The following is an 11,885-nucleotide window of genomic DNA, read 5'->3' on the forward strand; positions in this document are numbered from 1 at the left end:
AAAGGGGTATTGGGGTGCATCCAAATTTTCAAAGTGGTATAGGAGTGTGTCCAAATTTTGCATAGCCGGCTGATGGCTCTCTAAGAATAGTGAGGGCCGACTGCTGGCCTTTCAAGAATTGTAAAGGCCGCCTGATGGCCCTTTAAAAATAGGCTTTGTGACTTTCAGAGTCCCTCCTTCATAAATGAAACACGATGTGTCTGATAATATCTCACACACCACATGGCCAGATAAGGTTGTAAAAAGTTAAAATGACATTTCCTGGTGAATGCATTTGTCACGGTTGAAAGCAATGCAAAAATGCAAAAACGCATCAAAAACGCTAAGTGTGAACATAGCCCAAGGTGTGGAGGAGTATTTTTTTGGGGGTTATTTATTTTGCTTTATATACAAGTCATTACCCTGGAAAGGATGTTCCTTAACATATTTCTCAGGAAAATCCATTTTGGTTTTGTTTTCGTGTTTTATTGTGAGTCCGTAAAAGTACCTCTGACAATGTTGTTGACAGCTGTGACCTGGTTGTCAGAAATGCTTCCAGGCATCTTCCCCATGCTGTTCCCATGCCATTTGAGCACTATTCCCATCGATATGGGCAATTTTTAGGCCCTCTGCTGTCTGCCGGGGGGAGTCACCTGAAAAATGCTCGAGTTTCCCATAGACTTACATTGGGTTCGTTGCTCAGGTCGAGCACCCAAGAATTCCAATGTGCTCGACCCGAGCATAGAGCACCCGAGCATTTTAGTGCTCGCCCATCACTAATGGTGGGTGATTCATAACGAATAAAATAATGCTGCAAAATTATTATTTTTTTAAGAACAGACTCTCCAGCGCACTTAAAGATAAACTAGCCCAGGCCGAAGCTCACACAAATTTTGATGACTCTATTCACCATTGTATTCGGATAGACAATAGTGTTGAGCCACTCCCATAGTGTTCGGGTTCGGTTCGTTGAACACCGGGATGTTCGTGGAACTGTTTGTCGAACACCTTAGAACACCGTCGAACACCATTAAAACCAATGGCAGGCAAACAAAAACACATAGAAAACACCTTCAAAGGTGTCCAAAAGCTGACAAACTGCTCAGATGACACTCTCTTTTAAAAAGCCAGCCGGCAATTCAGCATCGGTACCCGACAATTTAGAACAGAAAGAATAGAGCATCACACAGAGATTAGATAGATAGAAACATGTCAGTCACATATATAAGAAGTACAGTGACAGTGTGGGTTACTGTACTTGTCATTTAGTGTTAAAATAAAGAATTTACTAAAAATAAAAATTGACAAGGGGTTCCCTATAATTTTAGTCTCTAGTGGAGGTTAAGCAGATGGCTGGGGCAGATGTTTGAAGCCTGGGAAGGGGGTAATGGACAATAGTGTTGAGCAACTCCCGTAGTGTTCGGGTACGGTGAGCGCAGGAGAATTCTACCATGCTTTCAATGACGTGCATGAGGTGAGCTGAGTTCATTGGACATAAACTCGGCTCATCTGGATGCCGTCACAGCCAGACACTGAGGAGCTTCACTGAGGTGTCTGTGGCCTGGAAAGCTGGATGGCAGCTTTCTGCTACCATCCAGCCTGTCATGTCAATGTAGCAGAGCTGAAGCTGTCCTGGGAACCATGGAAAGGTAAGGATGAGGTTGGTTTATTACTTTACTTTTATTGCAGAAGACATTGGCTTCAGCTGGAATGGGCGTGACGGTATTTATGGTTTAATTTAGAACAATAAAGAATTGTGTGTTTATTTCAATTAAAGGACTTTATTCTGGGTGTTGTGTTTTTTTTAAATATTTTACTAGAAATTCATGGCGGTCAAGTCTAATATTGGCGTGACCCCATGAATTTCGGGCTTAGGGTCAGCTGATAATACCAAGCTGGCCCTAACCTCTTTATTACCCAGTGAGCCAATGCTCCAGGGCCCTGGATGAGTTGGGTACAGCGCCAGAAGATGGCGCTTCTATGAACGCGCCATTTTCTGGGGTGACTACGAACTGCAATTTGCAGCGGGGGGGGGCCAGAAAGCTGGGGCCTCCCTGCGCTGCGGATTTCAGCCCCCAGCTGCTTAGTTGTACATGGCTGGACACAAAAATACAGCGAAGCCCCACGTCAATTTTTTAAAATTATTTCATGAAATTCATGAAATAATTAAAAAAAGGGCTTCCCTGTATTTTTTTTCTGGACACAAAAATATGGCGAAGGCCACGTCAACTTTTTGGTGAAAAATTCATTAAAATTTTTTGAAAAAAACTCATTTAGGGACTGCATCTTTATTGACCCCTCCACTTGTGGGGTTAATAAAGATGCAGTACCTAAATTATTAATTTTTTTTTATTGTTTTTTAATTAATTTTTCCCAAAAATGTTGACGTGGGCTTTGCCATATTTTTGTATGCCAGCCAGGTACAGCATTCAGGAACGGGCTGCCCCCAACCACCAGCTGCCTATTTGTACCTGGCCGGACACAACAATATAGGTAAGCCCTTTTTTTTTTGTTATTTCATGAATTTCATGAAATAATTAAAAAACAAAATACGTGGGGCTTCGCCCTATTTTTGTGTCCAGCCAGGTACAACTAAGCAGCCGGAGGCTGGAATCCACATCGCAGGGAGGCCCAAGCTTTCTTGGCCCCCCCGCTGCAAGTTGCAGTCCGCAGCCACCCCAGAAAATTGCGCGTTCATAGAAGCGCCATCTTCTGGCACTGTACCCAACTCATCCAGGGCCCTCGTGCGGTGGCTCACTGGGTAATAAATGGATTAGGGCCAGCTTGGTATTATCAGCTGACCCTAAGCCAGAAATTCATGGAGTCACGCCAATATTAGACATGACCGCCATGAATTTCTAGTAAAGTATTTAAAAAAAACACAACACCCAGAATTAAGTTCTTTAATTGAAATACACACACATTCCTTCAGTGTTCTAAATTAAACCATACTTACCGTCACACCCATTCCAGCTTAAGCCAATGTCTTAAGGATGAGGTTGGTTTATTATTTTACTTTTATTGCAGAAGACATTGGCTTCAGCTGGAATTGGCGTGACGGTAAGTATGGTTTAATTTAGAACATTAAAGTATTGTGTGTTTATTTCAATTAAAGGACTTTATTCTGTGTGTTTGTGTTTTTTTTATCTTTGAATATGGGGTTAGTAATAGGGTTGTCTTATAGACGCCTCTCCATTACTAACCTGGGCTTGATGTCAGCTGGCATTATAAGCTGACATCAACCCCAGCCCTATTACCCCACTTCCACCGCTGCAGGGCAGTGGGAAGAGCGAGGCTAAGAGCCAGAATTGGCGCATCCTGTGGATGCTCTAATTCTGGGGCGGCTGACGGCTGGTGTTTCTAGCCTGGGAGGGGGCCAATATTCATGGCACCCTTCCTGGGCTATTAATATCAGCCCCCAGCTGTCTGCCTAGCCTTTGCTAGCTATTAAAATAGGGGGGACCCCACGTCATTTTTTTGGGGGGTCCCCCATTTTAATAGCTAGTAAAGGCAATGTATTCAGCTGAGGGCTGATATTAGTAGCCTGGGAAGCTCCGTGGGTATTACCCCCTTCCCAGGCTTCAAACATCTGCCCCAGCCGTCTGCTTAACCTCCGCTAGAGACTAAAATTACGGGGAACCCCATGCCAATTTTTTTTCTAATAAATCCTTTATTTTAACACTAAATGACAAGTACAGTAATCAACACTATCACTGTACTTATTTTATATGTGACTGACATGTTTCTATCTATCTAATCTATGTGTGATGCTCTATTCTTTCGGTTCTAAATTGTCGGGTACCGGTGAATGTCGCTGCTGAATTACCGGCCTTTCATGTTTTACTGTGAGCACTGTTCGCATCGATTTGGGCAGCCACTGTAATGCCACAACCACCATGGCTGTGGCATTACAGTGAGTGGCAGACAATCCCTGCATGATGTGAAAAAATCCAGTTACGCTTTTGGTGCACGAACAGTTATCGAACATAACCTCGAACAGCCAAATTTTTTGCAAATCGTTCGCCGAACGACTCGAACACCGCCCAAAGCAGCTCGAATTTGAGATTGGCGAACAATTCTAGTCGAACACCGCTCATCTCTAATAGACAACTGATCATCAGAGAGAAGATTGGAAAAGTGAAATTTAAACTGGCCCCGCAAAAGTAACCATTATCCACCTGCTTTACCACTAGTCCAAGAGATTTTGAGGTAAAGAGTCCTCACATATCTGAAGTTGAATATATGCAGGTTGACAGCCTGTTAAAACATAAAAGTGCTGAGAGAAAAGAATGGAGACTTCGGGAAAATCAATGTTTTTATTGTGGCAAGACTGACCACTTTCTCATCAATTGTCCTTCTAGACTACGTAAAACAGTGGCAGTGGTAGTGGATCCCAACTTTTCTGATGAAGAATCAGTCTTGTTTGAACCAGTGCCTCCAGTGAATGCTGTCATCCATAAAATTTCCTTTTTTAAGAAAACAAGGACTCTCATAGCTTCCTTTCTATCAAGTTTCAAGTTGATTCTCTGCCATGGCTGATTCAGGAGCAAACAGGGAATTCATGGACATCTTTTTCGCAAAGGAACATGGGTTAAAAATTCAAAACAGACTCTTATCTATTATTATATAAACTGTTGACGGACCTCCGCTAAATTTGGGACAAGTGAATCATGAGACTGAACCCCTAAAGATAATTATGAAACCTAATCGCCATGAGGACTTATCCTTCTTCCTAATCTCATCTCCAAATTTTCTAATAATCCTGGGGTTGCCATGGCTACAGACTCAAAATCCCACAATCAATTGGGAAACCAAAGAAGTGTCTTTTCCATCTTCTGTTCACTCCCCGCAGGTTTCACCAAATGAACAGGTTGTAGAGGATCCTGAACAATCTTCTAAACTACCTTCTATATATGAGGAATTTGATGATGTATGTGACAAGAAAAATGCAGACAAACTCCCTCCTCATCTGCCATATGATTGTCCAATTGATCTATTGCCTGGAGTAGCGATACCCTTTGGAAGCATTTACCCATTGGCCGAGCAGGAATTAAAAACACTCAAGGAATACATTGATGAAAATTTAGCTAAAGGGTTTATTCGTCTATCTTTATCATCAGCAGTTGCACCAATATTTGTCCTTAAGACCCTACATTGATTACAGAGAATTGAATGAAATTACTGTAACGAATCTAATAAAATTACTGCAAAGAATCGTTACCGTCTGCCTTTTATCCCTGAATTGCTGGGCAGAGTTCGTTATGCAAAGTTATTCACAAAACTGGATCTTCGAGTGGCATACAACTTGGTTCATGTTAGACCAGGTGATGAGTGAAAAACGGCATTCAGATCACGGTATCCACACTATGAGTACTTAGTCATGTCGTTTGAACTGTGCCATGCTCTTGCAATGTTTCAGCATTTCCTTAATGACATTTTTAGAGAGTTGCTTGATCAATTTGTAGTAATTTATAAAGATTAGATACAAATCTTTTCTATTTCTGCAGATGAGCATCAGAATCATGTGCACCAATCTCCGAACAAAGAAAGTGATATCGTTTGTTTGGTCTCCTTAAGCACAAGCTGTTTTTTCTTGCCTGAAGACGAAGTTCACCACAGCTCCTATACTGATTCATCCAAATCCTGAACATGCCTTTATTTTAGAAGTGGATGCTTCAGATGGTGCAGTAGGGGCAATTCTACCACAAAGAACAAAAATAATACATTTGCTACAACCTTGTGCCTATTTTTCAAGAAATTTGACCATATCAGAGAATAATTATGATGTGGGGAACAAAGAGCTCTTAGCTATCATTGCTGCTTTCAAGGAATGGAGACATCATCTAGAAGGAGCAACTCAACGAATTGTTGTTCGAACTGACCATCGTAACGTTGAATTTATCAGGTCTGCCAAATGTTTGACTCCCCCACCAAGCTCGATGGAGTCTCTATCTTAATCGATTCAACTTTGTTATTGCTTACAGACCTGGATCCCGTAATGGTAAGGCTGATGTTTTATCTAATATCTTCTCCAAAGATCCTTCTTCAGCAGCACCACCAACAATTTCCTTGGGGGTGATCCATAACAAAGACTTGCTGGAAGATATAAGGGAAGCATATGAGACAGACCCAATTCTTCTGTATTCACCAGATGATATATCTCATACCTTCCAAAATAAAGTATGGACTCATAGTCATTGCAGCTATGTTCCAAAAACTATGAGACTTAACGTATTAAAACGAATCCATGACTCCAAGTTAGCAGGACACACAGGAATTCAAAAAACACAAGAATTTCTGTCTCTTTCCTTTTGGTGGCCCAATTGCCAAAAAAGATGTCAAATAATATGTATCTTCCTGTAGCACCTGTGCCATGTATAAAACTCCACACACCTCACCAATGGGATTATTGCAGCCTCTGAAAACTCCATCTCATCCTTGGGGCTCTATATCTATGGACTTTATTGTGGAGCTACCAGTTTTAAAGGGAAAGAGTTCAATCCTAGTAGTGGTGGACCGACTCTCCAAAGCAGCACATTTTGTCCAAACCTTAGAGTAATATCTCAGATGCTACATTTGTAATCTCTAGGATGACTTGGAAGATTAGAATCCTATGGCAGAATTTTCATGCAAAAATTCTCAAAATGCTTAAACCAAATAAACACCATTCATCGCAAATTCTGGGTACTATCCAAGTATCCTTCCTAATTTTCAAAGAAAAATGCCTATCCCTGCTGTCACTGACAGAATATAATCCCTTCAACAGAATCTGGAAATACTAAAATACACTTTAAGAATTGCCCAGGAGAAATATAAGGAAGCAGCAGATAAATCTCGAAGACCTTCTCAAAGCTTCCAAGTGGGTGATGAAGTATGGCTTTCCACCAAGAATTTGAAACTCCATATACCCTCACCAAAACAGGGTTAAAAATGTATTGGTCCTTTTAAAATAATTGGACTAGTTAGCTCAGTAGCTTTTCACCTTCAACTTCCCAGAACAATGAAGATACATCCAGTGTTCCATGTCTCCTTACTAAAGCCATTTGTTCTGAATCCTTTTCCAGGGTGTCGTCTACCTCCTCCTGATCCTATTGAAGTGGATGGGCAAGTGCATTTCAGAGTTGATTCCAGAATATTCCGAAACAAATTGCAGTACTTAATTAAGTGGCAAGGGTATGGCCCTGAAGATAACTCCCGGGAACCTATTGAAAATGTCAATGCTCCTAGACTGCTTAAAGAATTTCACCAAAAATACCCATATAAACCAAGCCAAGCATTGACCGGAGGCCGCTGTTGAAAGGTGGAGTAATGTCAGAATTCCTGTTGTCCTTTTACAGTTTGACCACTAGTGGCTGCTATTGTTTACCTTCTTAATCGTGCTGCAATTTCACTCCTTACCACTAGAGGCTGCTGTTATTTTCTGCAATTGCCCTTTACTAATATGGTAAATTCTGAACCTTCAGATTCCATCTTGTTTCCTGTTTGGGCCTACTTAAAGCCACATGGATCTCTCACTCATTGCTTGAGTATTGTGTCTAGCTGTTCACCTAGTTTCAGTCTCCAAATTCTGAACATTCTTACCCTGACTGTTCTCATTCATCTACAGATAAACAGATATACAAGATATACAGAGAGATAGATAATATATATATGGATAGATAGATATATAGATAGATAATAGATAGATATACAGATAGATAATTAGGTAGATAAATAATAGATATATGGATAGATAGATTTATACCTAAATAGATAAAAGATATATGGATAGATAGATAATAGCTAGATTGATTGATAGTTAGATATATGAATAGATAGATATACAGATAGATAGATAATAGATAGATATATGGATAGATAGATAGATGGATAAATACAGGGTGGGCCATTTATATGGATGCACCTAAATTAAATGGGAATGGTTGGTGATATCAACTTCCTGTTTGTGGCACATTAGTATAAGGGAGGGGGAAAACTTTTCCAGATGGGTGGTGACTAGTGTGGAGCGAACATGCTCGACACTGCTCGGTACTCGCCCGACCATCACGCTACTCGGGATATTCGGCGAGCACCGAGCATTTCCGGGTTACTCGGGCGGGAGCTCGGGTCTCCGCCCAGCATGTTTGGAGCTCTTTACAGAGCCAATGAACATGCAGGGATTGCCAGCCAGTCACTGTAATGCTGCAGCCATGTTGGTTGTGGGCATTACAGTGATTGGCTGGCCGCACAGCGTCACCTCGAGTATTTAAAACCGGGCGCCGCCATCTTGGACACAGTCGCTCCGGATTACACAGTGTAGGGACAGCGCTGCTGATTTAGGGAGAGATATAAACTGCAAAATAGTTAGTGTAGGGTCTGTAAAGGAAGCCAGAACAAACAAACAGTCCTTTTCAGGACTAATATCCATCCCAGAAACAAGGCAGGCAGGCTGTATAGGAGACACAGTGGTTATACCAGCAAACGCTGCACTACAGTCCTGTGTGCTCCTGTTGCTGAAATTGCTGGAATTAGCACCAGGTGTCGGGGGCCAGGAAAAATCCTTTTTTTTTCATCTAAATCCTCCTTTTTTTTTCCTCCTTCACACTGTACAATTACCCATCTTATTAACCTTTTGGTGTATCCCCCCCCCCCCCCAAAAAAAATGCGTGTCTCTGATTTTTCAGACACAAATATAGCTGTTGAAAATAGTGTGGTGTAGGCTAGAGAAACAGAAGTGTTGTTTTGCACTTCCACGGTTCAAACCTCTGTATTATCCATTTTGGACCATTTGGATCTAAAAAAAAAAACAGTTTGAGTGTGTCGCTCACTGTTCAGCCACAATTCTAAATATTTAAAAAAGTCTGGTATACAACAGTAAACAATAACTGTGGTTTTGCCATCCAACGGTAAAAAATCTCTATTATTCAGGTTTTGGTAGTTTTTTCCGTAAAGAAAAACAGTAGTGTCTCCTGACTGTTGTGACACAAAAATAAATCTGTTGAAAATAGTCTTGTGTAGGTCCGACATCCCAGTGTGGTTTCGAAGTTCCATGGGTCAAATCGCTGTACTATCCAATTTTGGGCCCTTGATACCTAAAAAAAAATGCAGTTTGAGTGTGTCGCTCACTGTTCAGCCGCAAATATCTCTATTTAAAAAAGTGTGGTATTCCCCAGTAAACAATAACTGTGGTTTTGCCATCCCACGATAAAAAATCTCTATTATTCAGCTTTTGGTAGTTTTTTCCGTAAAGAAAAACAGTAGTGTCTCCTGACTGTTGTGACACAAAAATATATCTGTTGAAAATAGTCTTGTGTAGGCCCGACATCCCAGTGTGGTTTCGCAGTTCCATGGGTCAAATCGCTGTACTATCCAGTTTTGGGCCTTTGGTATCTAAAAAAAAAGCAGTTTGAGTGTGTTGCGCACTGTTCAGCCGCAAATATCTCTATTTAAAAAGGTGTGGTATACCCCAGTAAACAATAACTGTGGTTGTGCCATCCCACGGTAAAAAATCTCTATTATTCAGGTTTTGGTAGTTTTTTCCGTAAAGAAAAACAGTAGTGTTTCCTGACTGTTGTGACCAAAAATATATCTGTTGAAAATAGTCTTGTGTAGGCCCGACATCCGAGTGTGGTTTCGCAGTTCCACGGGTCAAATCGCTGTACTATCCAGTTTTGGGCCTTTGGTATCTAAAAAAAAAAGCAGTTTGAGTGTGTCGCGCACTGTTCAGTCGCAAATATCTCTATTAAAAAAAGTGTGGTATACCACAGTAAACAATAACTGTGGTTTTGCCATCCCACGGTAAAAAATCTCTATTATTCAGCTTTTGGTAGTTTTTTCCGTAAAGAAAAACAGTAGTGTCTCCTGACTGTTGTAACACAAAAATATATCTGTTGAAAATAGTCTTGTGTAGGCCCGACATCCCAGTGTGGTTTCGCAGTTCCATGGGTCAAATCGCTGCACTATTCAGTTTTGGGCCTTAGGTATTTAGAAAAAAAGCAGTTTGAGTGTGTCGCGCACTGTTCAGCCGCAAATATCTCTATTAAAAAAAGTGTGGTATACCACAGTAAACAATAATTGTGGTTTTGCCATCTAACGGTAAAAAATCTCTATTATTCAGGTTTTGGTATATTTTCCGTTAAGAAAAACAGTAGTGTCTCCTGACTGTTGTGACACAAAAATAAATCTGTTGAAAATAGTCTTGTGTAGGCCAGACATCCCAGTGTGGTTTCGCAGTTCCATGGGTCAAATCGCTGTACTATCCAGTTTTGGGCCTTTGGCAACTAAAAAAAAAGCAGTTTGAGTGTGTCGCTCACTGTTCAGCCGCAAATATCTCTATTTAAGAAAGTGTGGTATACCCCAGTAAACAATAACTGTGGTTTTTCCATCCCATGGTAAAAAATCTCTATTATTCAGAATTTGGTATATTTTCCGTAAAGAAAAACAGTAGTGTCTCCTGACTGTTGTGACACAAAAAGATATCTGTATAAAATAGTCTTGCGTAGGCCCCACATCCCAGTGTAGTTTCGCAGTTCCACGGGTCAAATTGCTGTACTATCCAGTTTTGGGCCTTTGGTATATAAAAAAAAAGCAGTTTGAGTGTGACGCGCACTGTTCAGCCGCAAATATCTCTATTTAAAAAGGTGTGGTATACCCCAGTAAACAATAACTGTGGTTTTGCCATCCCACGGTAAAAAATCTCTATTATTCAGGCTTTGGTAGTTTTTTCCGTAAAGAAAAACAGTAGTGTCTCCTGACTGTTGTGACACAAAAATATATCTGTTGAAAATAGTCTTGTGTAGGTCCGACATCCCAGGGTGGTTTCGTAGTTCCACGGGTCAAATCGCTGTACTATCCAGTTTTGGGCCTTTGGTATGTAAAAAAAAAGCAGTTTGAGTGTGTCGCTCACTGTTCAGCCGCAAATATCTCTATTTAAAAAAGTGTGGTTTACCCCAGTAAACAATAACTGTGGTTTTGCCATCCCACGGTAAAAAATCTCTATTATTCAGGTTTTGGTAGTTTTTTCCGTAAAGAAAAACAGTAGTGTCTCCTGACTGTTGTGTCACAAAAATATATCTGTTGAAAATAGTCTTGTGTAGGCACGACATCCCAGTGTGGTTTCGCAGTTCCACGGGTCAAATCGCTGTACTATCCAGTTTTGGGCCTTTGGTATCTAAAAAAAAAGCAGTTTGAGTGTGTCGCTCACTGTTCAGCCGCAAATATCTCTATTTAAAAAAGTGTGGTATACCTCAGTAAACAATAACTGTGGCTTTGCCATCCCACGGTAAAAAATCTCTATTATTCAGCTTTTTGTAGTTTTTTCTGTAAAGAAAAACAGTAGTGTCTCCTGACTGCTGTGACACAAAAATATATCTGCTGAAAATAGTCTGGTGTAGGCCCGACATCCCAGTGTGGTTTCGCAGTTCCATGGGTCAAATCGCTGGACTATCCAGTTTTGGACCTTTGGTATTTAAAAATAAAGCAGTTTGAGTGTGTCGCTCACTGTTCAGCCGCAAATATCTCTATTTAAAAAAGTGTGGTATACCCCAGTAAACAATAACTGTGGTTTTGCCATCCCACGGTAAAAAATCTCTATTATTCAGCTTTTGGTAGTTTTTTCCGTAAAGAAAAACAGTAGTGTCTCCTGACTGTTGTGACACAAAAATATATTTGTTGAAAATAGTCTTGTGTAGGCCCGACATCCCAGTGTGGTTTCACAGTTCCACTGTCAAATCGCTGTACTATCCAGTTTTGGGCCTTTGGTATCTAAAAAAAAAGCAGTTTGAGTGTGTTGCTCACTGTTCAGCCGCAAATATCTCTATTTAAAAAAGTGTGGTATACCCCAGTAAACAATAACTGTGGTTTTGCCATCCCACGGTAAAAAATCTCTATTATTCAGCTTTTGGTAGTTTTTTCCGTAAAGAAAAACA

The sequence above is a fragment of the Phyllobates terribilis genome, unplaced genomic scaffold (assembly GCF_046119375.1).
Source record: "Phyllobates terribilis strain yellow unplaced genomic scaffold, ASM4611937v1 Scaffold_2__4_contigs__length_985480577, whole genome shotgun sequence".
NCBI lineage: Eukaryota > Metazoa > Chordata > Amphibia > Anura > Dendrobatidae > Phyllobates > Phyllobates terribilis.